This window comes from Saccostrea cucullata, unplaced genomic scaffold (assembly GCF_032062105.1).
Source record: "Saccostrea cucullata isolate Sc308-1 unplaced genomic scaffold, CSIRO_AGI_Scuc_v1 ctg4561, whole genome shotgun sequence".
In the NCBI taxonomy this organism is placed as follows: domain Eukaryota; kingdom Metazoa; phylum Mollusca; class Bivalvia; order Ostreida; family Ostreidae; genus Saccostrea; species Saccostrea cuccullata.
Window position 1 is genome coordinate 41,567 of NW_026935735.1, and position 11,233 is coordinate 52,799.

Sequence of the window (11,233 nt, forward strand, 5' to 3'; positions counted from 1 at the left end):
TTTTCTCGTAAATATAATTAATCTATCTCCATTATCATCTGATCAGGGTGGTCATGTGGCTTACGGCGATTCGCAAGACTGCGCAGTCATTCGTATCGATAGAAGCCATGTCTATCGTAAAACAGCACGATGGGGGTATATCAATGTAAACAAGTTTCACACCTTCTTTTGTTTACAAAGAATCAAAATAATCAACTGGAATTTCATGGATTAATATAATATTTAAATCAGAGACCTCAATAAATATATAATGTCTCTGGTAAAAAGACCGCATATTCTGACTTGAAATGTAAACATACATGTATGTCTTACGATTAAATCCTGCTGTATCATATACGAAGGTATAAAAGAAAGAAGAAAATTAAAATCAACAGCCAATATTAAATATAAATAGAGAGTTTAATAGGGTGCTTGGTTGCCCGGAACGTTTTTTACGGCCGGAACCCATCTTACGCGGGCCGGAACGTTTGTTATGGCCCGGAACCAATATCATAGGTATTTAGCGTTCCGGCCGGAACGCCAAGTTACCCGGAACGTATATTATGCGACAACGGCCACTGATCAAGAAATCTGTACAGGTGATATTCCTAATGTAGTTCATGCAGTGATGAACGCAATGGGTTTTCTTAAGAAATAAAGAAGAAAATATTCAGTGGATGTAAATATAAACTGGTATACATAAGTTATTACATCCAGACCTTAGGTTGTACGCATGTTGAACAGGAAAACAAGCTTGAATCAAATCATACAAATAATCGGGTGCAGAACCATTAATCATTTTATACATCAATTGAAGTTTGTGTTTTTCTCTTCTGAGATATAATGGTTCCCACCCTAGTTCACCATACAAACAAGTTCTGGATGAATTAACTCTAAGCCCAGTAATAGTTCTGGCAGCTTCAATCTGAACTTTTTCAAGCAATTCTGAACCACTTTGGGTACAATTATCCCATACAACATCAGCATATTCTAAAATTGGTCTTATAAAGGCAAAATAAATTTTTATTAGTGAATTTCTATCTACATTATGTTTCAATAACCTAATTATATTTAATCTTTTACGTGCCTTTTCATATATATTCAATATATGATTATTCCAAGAGCCATCTGCTTGAAACTGTAATCCTAATTGAACATGAGTATTCGATTGTTTTATATAATCACCTCCATATCCAAACTGAATATTAGGATAACTTATGTGTTTTCTAGTAAAATCAACATTAACAGTTTTTTCACTATTAAAATCTATAGCCCAAGCTTTGGACCAATTTCTTATCTTTTCAAGATCTTGAGTAAGGGACATTGTTGGAGTACTGATATCATTGTCTATAATAGCAAACAAAGAAGTATCATCAGCAAACAGTCGAATACTACAAGATATATCTTTAGCTATATCATTTATATATAAGGCCAGGTAAAATTAATCTTTAGATTCTCATCCTAATTTGCAAAAAAATTGGGGCGGGTGGGCGGATTTTATTTTTTATATTTTATAATTGTTAATTTATATATAGGCCTAAGTATCAACAAAACAATGGACGCCCCGTACACATTTTTTTCATTACCTTAATGCAAATATGAATAGATTTAATTCTTTTCATATTCTTTTAAATATTTAAAGAAATTTTTTTCTTTAAAAGTTAAATATTTATTGTTAATTAACAAATTAACAAGTACACATTATACGGCACACCCTGAACAAAATGAGGTGGGGATACCAATAAATTGTGTATGCGTGACTTCTTACTTTGCAAATTCTATATAAATGTTCTAATAATTATTCTCCTGAAAAATCTAGCCCTTCTCTTAAGTCTGTCTACGATGTTGTAGATTTTTTTTTTATTTCAAAGCTAAGTCACACAGATGGAGATCGTTATATATAACTTGACTTTCCTCGTCTATTTTTACTTAGTTACAATCTCTCTACATACTTGCTCCTGCCAGTGATGGTATCTATATGTGTTTATGCTATTTTTTCTTCTCTGCCTTCTCTATACTGACAAATTATCTTTTCCTTACACATTTAAACTGCTTTTATTGCCGATTTTTCTCCATTCTTCACATGGCGTTTTTGCTATAAATAGCGACACTCGAATTTTAATACAGACGGGAGATAACTCTTAAACTTTGACCCAAATTCTTACTGAATAAAAATACAAGAAAATACCCAAAAATCAAAATAAAAAACATCGGGGCGGGACATTTTCAGAGGGGCGGGCGGGGATGAGAATCTAAAGATTAATTTTATATGGCCAAACAAAAACAAGAAGGGACCCAGTACAGTCCCCTGAGGTACCCCAGCATCTATAGTTTTATATGCTGATGAAAAGCCTTCTAAATTTACTCTTTGTTGTCTTTCAGTAAGATAGTCTTCTATTCAACCCAGTATATTACTTCTAAAACCAAAGTTTTAAAGTTTGAAAATCATTCCCTTATGCCATACCTTGTCAAAAGCTTTGAAAATGTCACAAAATATAAAGCGTATATCTCTGCCTCTGTCAAGGTTTGACATAATATTATCATATATTTCAACTAACTGGTTAACAGTAGAATCCCCAGGTTGGAACCCAGATTGGTATTCACACAATAAGTCATGTTCCTTAATGTGATTAAACATATATTTAAAAAGTATTTTTTCCATTAGTTTACATACAGAACAAGTCAATGATATTGGTCTGTAATTATTAGGTTGTTGAGGACAGCCTTTATTTTTAAAAATAGGTGAAATATGTGCTTGTTTCCATATGTATGGAAGAACTTTATTTGTAAGTGAAAGGTTAAATAATCTACATAGAGGTTTATATATGGAATAACGGGTTTCCTTTAATATTCTGGGAGGAATTCCATCTGGTCCACATGGTTTAGAGGGATCAAGTATGCTTAACTGATCAAGAACATCTTGATCATTTATTTCAAAATCATAGAAGTAGTCTGGAGGTCCAGCTCCATGTTCAGGCAAATCTGGCTCATTTTCAATATGTGATATACTAGTATTAGAGAAAAAATTATTAAATTCTTCAGCTTTATCAATTGGATGCACCAATATTCTACCATCTTGTGATTTAATAGAAGATGGGGTAGAGCTTTGTTTCTTTAACCTTGCGACAGAATTTGCTATACGCCACCACTTTCCTGGTGGAACAGATTTATCAATGAGTTGAGAAACAAGTTTAATTTTGTACACCTTCCTACTTTTCCGTACTAAGTATATTACTTCGTTACGGACTTGTCTGAATTTTTGCCAGTTTAATGGATGTTTAGTATGCTTTGCCTTTTTATGAATTCTTTTTCTTTGCCTCATTTTTCTACGAATTTCTGTGGTAATATAGGGTTTATCTGATGGATGCATTGTAATAATGTATCAATAACTTTAGTTGTACAATTACTTTATAACCTCTTCCGTGTCCATTCTATCAAATAAACACATCTATGGCACGCCAAAATCACAAAAATGAGTTAATCATAGTTTTACAGTCGATAAAATAGGCTTATCGGTTGATATTTACATTTCCAATAAATTTCCCTTATGATTCTTTACAAAATAAAATGCAGTCCATTTTCTCATGAACTACATGATATATTTATTTATTTATTCACCAATCAAGGGCCCTCTGGGGGCATATACAATTAAGAAACAACAATTAATATAATCATGATTATTGCAAAATTGACTTGATCCTCACAAGTAAAAGTTCTCAGATTTGAAATACTGATATACAGGGTAGTTCACAATGAAATATAAGCATTACATATATAATATAATGATAATAATACAATATGAAGAAAAAAAAAAATAAAAAATAAGTAATAAAATACCAAGCTCCCTTATACTGCAATGACCTGGCGGATAATAGCAAACAAGTTATGTAATCAAATTATCATTATTAATAGTCATATTATTACAGAAAGTATTTATATCGGTATATAATTTTGTTGGCCTGGCAGCATAAGGTACCAAGGGACGATGCCTATTGAGCAGTCTGGAAAAAATGAAAACCCAGGTTGCTCGGTCTTGTACCCTATGCAACCAGAACAGCTTGTTTGAGGAAATCTTAATTAATTTGTTGGCCTGACTACTTGGGGCACCAAGGGACGGTGCCTATTGAACAGTATGACTATACTAGGGGATCCTAGTATATGGATTGAAATGTAATGCATATATTTAAGATACAATTCTTCAGAAATCAGATTCCATTGTTCTGAATCATTTTACAAAGAAAGTGGGCGCACAAGATAGGCAGTCGGCAGGAATCAATGACACGAAAATGACACGAAACAATTCAGATTTAAATGTCCAAGCACCATGTAGTTTTAATACATATCTTATACAATGAACCTAGAAGCTTCATGGGAATGGTTTTCTGTCTTTGTTTACTTGTAAATATTTTTTTTCCAATTAAAAGGTGTCATGAAAGATAAATTATCTATGCTGGATACATTTAATAGAATATAATAGAAGTCTAACACTAAATATTTTTTGTGCTCAGTTTTCAAATGCACTGAAAATAATGAATGTAACAGAACAATCGAAGTTGCTATTTTTTTTAATATATTCAATATTTTTTCATCAGGATTAACTTTGTAGTTACAAATTCTCGATGTTTATTTCTATCTGGGAACGTTAGCACTATAAATGACAAAATGTGAACGCATTGAAATATAAAACAATTAATGTAAAATAATTCATAACACATTATTTTGCAACTTTATTCAATAAGTATTTTTTTTACTACCAATTCAAAAATTTTAAGCAAAAAGAAGAAAAAATAAAATAAAATAAATCACTGCATTCGAACCTAAAATGCTACATCGATATGGCTCGATTCAAGCGACAAACCAATGTAGCTACCGCGGGACACTATTGATAGGTAGTGCCGGTGTAACGACGAAAAGTGACCCCCGTAGAATATTGACCAGGGGGTCATTTTTCTACGTCGTAAAATGACCCCGGGTCAATATTCTACGACAAGTGGGGTAATTTTTCGACTGTAGAAAAACATTCCAGACCAGTAATTCTACGACTCCACACACGTTGAAAAATGACCCCATAGAATTTTGACCCCCTACTTTTTCATCCAATAAAACCATATATATGTGTGTCCTGATTTTTGTCCATACTTTCAAATGCAAGTGGAGGGAATTTTTAAGTACTTAAATCCTTTACAACATATATTTGATTGCATTCATTAATAGTAGCATCACTATCAATGTACATGTATATGGCATGGATTTATTTTTGGCTTGCAGAATCCCAATGAATATTTATTCATTAATTGAGGAGCATAGATTTATTATTATATTTTTGGGGTTTTTTTTCATTCATTTTGTTCCGAAAATGGTATGATATGTTTCTGATAACTATAAACTTTGATTTTTTTACAAATCCAAAAACATAGCATAAAAGCAACGTTATTTAACTATATAAATTCAATTTCCTTAGCTCTTACATTTAAACTTACATATACATCTGTATGGAATAAGGATATGGATAACGAACAGTATTCAATATCAAAGTCCACAAATCAATACAAAATAGGAGCAGAGCAAACACGGACCTCTAATACATCAGAGGTGGGATCAGGTGCTATGGAGGAGTGAGCATCCCCTGCTGACCGGTCACACCCGCCGTGTGATCCTTGTCATGATCGGGAAATAACGGGAAAATCCGCTGTCAATTCAATGTAAAAATAATGGACTAGCAATCAGCACGAAAAACGTCAGTCAGCATTTGACTTAATAATAAATTGTATTTGCTGACTAGGCCATTGTATCGACCATAAAACTTACGAAATGATGACTTTAAACAAATATTCTTGTTTCATCAACTTGCTTGTCAATGATTTACCTCGTTTAAGAAAATGTTCATACGTAGATCATGCTCTTGCGTATCGAATCAACTGAAACATATACACTTCGTATGCAGGTGATGAAGGTTTATTGCTGCGTGAGTAAGTGAAGTTGACGAAAGAAAAGTTAGTCATCACGTTTATCATATAGCTTGGTTGTTAGATTACCTTTAACGACCTTTTCAAGTAAAATATCCAAGAATGAAACAGATGTGTCAGACTCTTTTATCTCAAGCTCTCTTGGATATATCATATCGACGTAGGAATGGAAATTACCATTGTTAATTGACAATACGTCGTCGATATATCTAAATATCGAGTTGAAGGCCACAGCAAGTTTTTCTTCCTGGTCTCCAAAAAACAACATAGATTTTTTTAATCAGAAACTCAGAGTACTTGTGTGTGTAATCAGAGTGTATGTTAAAAAATAATTTTGCAAATGACCAATTACCAGGTAAAAAAAAAATAACGAGTTCTATTTTTACTGAAAAAGCAGCTGTCAATAATATAAAAAATTCTGTACTTTAATTTATCGTGGGAAATTGTTGTGTATAAAGTTGAAAAGTAGTTAGTTTTTAAGCTGTTGATTTTGGTAAAATCTTGTGGTTTCAAATTGTTCAAAAATTCTTTTGAATTTTTAAGTATCCATATCTGATTCACACCACTTCTTGAATACTATATATTGTTGCACAGTACTCTTGAAGTTTTCCCTTCATTTCTGTCAATATCTTTGGTTGAACATTTACTGGAACCCGCTATGTATTTTTGTTTGTAAGGTTTCTTATGAAATTTCGGAATCCAATATATATATAGGGTAGTTCAATTTCATTTTGACTCTGTGTAATATTAAAAATATTCAAAACTGACATATGATTTTATAAAGAATTTCTTCCTCAGACAGGGAAGTATGAGTATAAGTGGTATTACCACTTGTAGAATTAAATCCAAGTTCTTCTAAAACACAATTTTTATATTGAACCCAAAAAACGAAGACAATATCATTACCTGTTTGTCGGTAGGGACCAGTATGTACTGATCATGTAATCTGTTTAACTCTTCTCACTTCTGGATTATTGAACACAGAAGGATATATTGTTTTCATATTGCCCCTCAATCTTTTAATACATACATACATCTGATACATTTAATGCATTCTGACAAAGTGTCAACGTCTTCTTTTTCATATCTTGCCCATTGTCTGGCGTAATTTTGAATAGAATCCATAATATTTATGAAATTCCAACGCAAGTTGAAGGAGTGGGCTTGTGCATTAAAATGCACACTATTTAACTACCTTGTATAAAGTATATACAGGAAATACCATACACACCGAGAACGTTCTTATAATGATATTGAAAATTCCACCAAAACTAGCAAAAATTTACACTGAGTGAATAACAGTTCAACATTCAGAGATATCTATAATTTCAAAAAAATGCTTCCCTTTTCAACGCTTTTTAGCAGACAGAAACCTTACCAATGGTTGCTGTTACCTTTCTTCTGTGATTTTATAGACATTACCTTTGCAAATTAATGAACTCTATTCGTCTACCATGCCATTACTTCGATATAAAATGCCAGCATATACCGTCTAAAAGTTAATGCTAAAGTAAAAGTGTAGAAATTTGGGGTAAAAATGTGTCAAATTCCAAGGTCAATGTCAAAATTTTATGGTCAAAATTGGTTGTACACAAAAAAGGTCTTGTCACAAATATACACCTGAGAAATATGCATGGAAACCATAGTCCCACCCAGTCTAAAGATGGGCAAGATTTATGTGGACAAATATTCAAACAGACAGACGGACAGGTGAAAAACTATTCACCCCCGAAACTTTATGTGGACATAAGCATATCATTAAATTAAAATCCTTTAGTTTTCATCATCCATCATTTGTTTTTTTGTCTATTGGTAAAAAACTCCTAAAATCATTATATATGTAAGTACATGTAGAACGGGGAAAACGATACTACATCTGCCAATTTTTGGAAAGACCGCACTCTTTTTTTGGTAGTTAATCATGTTTTATGCTACAACCCCCAATTTGTTAAGGTTTCGTTGACACTAGCAAACGACAAAAGACATTTTACAGGTTTTGAGCTAACCACATTTTGTTTCCCTTGTGTCATAGGTCAGAGGCAACTTAATTTCGTACTTATTTCTACAAATTAAATCATCCCTATTTTTTATGAGAAGTTTAAAACTTCATTCATAGAAAACCTTGAAATATTTTTATAAGATCTTATTTTCTAAGCTAGCGCCAGTTTTAAAAGAAGGGATCAAAAACGCATAAACTTTTGAAAAAAATATTTTGAAAAAATTAATTTGATTTTTTCAAATTATTTATCCAGGGTAAAATCAAAGAGATTTATAATTAATTAATTATGGAAACTTTTTTTTCTGACAGCAACTAGAAAATAACATTTTTTAAGATTAAAATGACAACTGTGAAAACTTACTGTATATAATGTAATAAACGTTTCTATGAATGCGCGTATCCTTTAGTTAGAACATTTTAGTATTGTTTTCCTTAAATGGGGATAAAACAGTTTGTATTATTAATGAAAGGTATTGTATAGTTCGTTATCTAAGCTTAAAAGCTTTCAGAAATAACACTTCATAACAAAAGGCAGCTTGATATTACCCGTAGACATTCGCCTAACAGAAATATTCCTGCCAAAACGAATGTTTTAGCATAAAAAAATGACAAGGGGTCATTATTCTACGGGGTCATTTTTCTGCAATGCACACGGAGAAAAATGACCCCAAAGCCATAATTTCTACAGAAAAGTGGGTCATTTTTCTACGTAGAATATTGACCAGGGGGTCATATTTCTACGTAGAAAAACGACCCCCCGGTCAATATTCTACGGGGGTCACTTTTCGTCGTTACACCGGTGTAAAGACGAATAATGACCCCCATCGAATAATGACCGAGGGTCATTATTTTTCGACGGCGAAAAATGACCCCCGGTCATTATTCGACGTAGAAAAATGACCCTTTTGCCCGTAGAAAAAGTGTAACTTCCCTAAAAATTTGCAAAACCCACGTGAAGAAAAATGACCCCCGTAGAAAAATGACCCCCTGTAGATTAAAGCTAAAATTTTTAGGGGGCAAAAAAAAAAAATTGGATAAAGAAGCATATTGGCCAAAATGCTCACCTGAGCTTATTGGGAATAAACTGATGATATGTTGATCTCATAACATTATACAATTATAGATATATTTTAAGGTAAATGCAATGATTCAGAAACCAAAGGAGTAAAAGATTTATCAAGCCTTAAGGGTTAGGTAAACATTGTTTTTTGATGGTGGAAATCATCGAACTGACAGAAAAAATCAGCAATATTATATATTATATCCACCGCTTGAAAAGCGGGAGGGTATATAGTGATTGGGATGTCTGTCCGTCCGTCTGTTACGCTTTGAGGTATCCATCTCTTATCCGCAAATCCTCATATATGAAAAGATGTGTTTGTTAAACAGCTATGCCCCTGTATGGCAACATAGCGAAGATTAAACTTTTCTTAAATGCAATTTAAATATATTGTTACCCAAAGTAGGGTCTTCTCACAAGAAATACAACTGCAAAATAGGAAAGCCCTAGCACCACTTATTCAAAAGTAATGGCTAAGGATAAGTTTTTGAAAGGTAGGTCAAACTCAAAGGTCAAAGTTGATGATTTCTTAAGAAAATGTTTAATGTAACAAGGATTACATATGTGAAGTATGAATACCCTAGCCCTTACCGTTCAAAAGTTATGGCCAAGGTAAAAAAAAATCATAAGTACGGAAAACTCCAAGGTCAAGGTCAAAAGGTCAAGGTTTTTAGTATCCAATGAAAGGTAATGCCAAAAAACTACATATTTGAAGTATGAGAGTACTAGTATCTACCGTTTAAAAGTTATGGCCAAAGTAAAAATTTGGCATTTTTGTGTAAAATGGGACAAACTCCAAGGTAAAGGTCAAAAGGTCAAATTTGGTGGTACCCAAAGTAAGGTCTTGTCACACTCACTCACTCACTCAATCCTCTCTGCGCCGTCAGGTGCTTGAGGCGGCTACAAGGTATTTCCACCTGGCTCGGTCTTCAGCTGCTCGTGGTGCTGTCTCCATGGATAGACCTCTGGTCTTCAGGTCTTTCAGGACAGTTCTTCTCCACGTCTCCTTTGGCCGGCCGCTGCTTCTTTTTCCCTGGGGTGTCCATCTAAGGGCAACCCTGGGCAGTGAGTTGGAAGGCATGCGCAGGACATGACCAAGCCATCGCCAGCGTCTTATTTGGATGGTCCGTGATATTGAAGACATCCCAGTTCTTTCCAGTAGATCTTCATTGGTGATGGTGTTAGGCCAGAAGATCTTAAGGATGCGTCTGAGGGACTTGGTTTGGAAGACTTCTAGTTTTCTTTCAATCGCCAGGGATGTTTTCCAGCATTCTGATCCATACAAGAGGACACTGAGGACATTGCTGTTGAAGATCCTGATCTTGGTGTTGATGTTGAGTGATGAGGATCTCCATATGGGTTTCAACATTGCAAAAGCCTGATTTGCCTTGCTAATCCTGGTGTCAACTTCCTTGTCGCAGTCGCCCGTTGTGGTGACCTTGCTACCCAGGTATGTGAACTCCTCAACATCCTCTAGTGGCTTACCGTTGATCAGTACTGGGTTGTTGTTAGTGGCGTTTACTCGTAAAACCTGTGTCTTTTTGGTATTCACCTTCAATCCTATTTTGTTAGATGTTTCTCTGAGGAGCTCTGTCTTCTGCTGAATATCTCGGTGTCTGTTCGAAAGGAGTCCGAGGTCATCAGCATAATCAAGGTCCTATAGGATTGAAGTCAGCGTCCATTGCAATCCCTGTCTTTTGCCTTGTGTGGTGTTCTTCATGACCCTGTCAATTGCAAGTGAGAATAGCACTGGTGACAGAATACATCCTTGTTTCACTCCGGTGTTCACTGCGAAAGGCTCCGTGAGTTCGCTGTTATGTATCACTCGGCACTCAAAGTTGTTGTAGAGGGACTGGATAATGTTAACCAGTTTCTGTGGGATGCCGTAGTGGCGCAGGATCTTCCAGAGAGATTCACGGTGTAGACTGTCAAAGACCTTCTCAAAGTCAACAAATACGGCATAGAGTGTACTATTCCACTCACACGACTGTTCCAATATCTGTCGTAGGACAAAAATATGGTCAATACAAGACTTTCCTTTTCTGAAACCAGCCTGCTCCTGCCGAAGTATGTCATCTACAGCAGTGTGATACGTTGTAGTATGATATGGCTAAAGACCTTGCTGGTGAGAGAGAGAAGTGTAATCCCGCGCCAGTTGTTGCAATCTCCAAGGTCACCTTTCTTGGGCAGCTTGATTATGGCACCTTTCTTCCAGTCATCTGGGATATC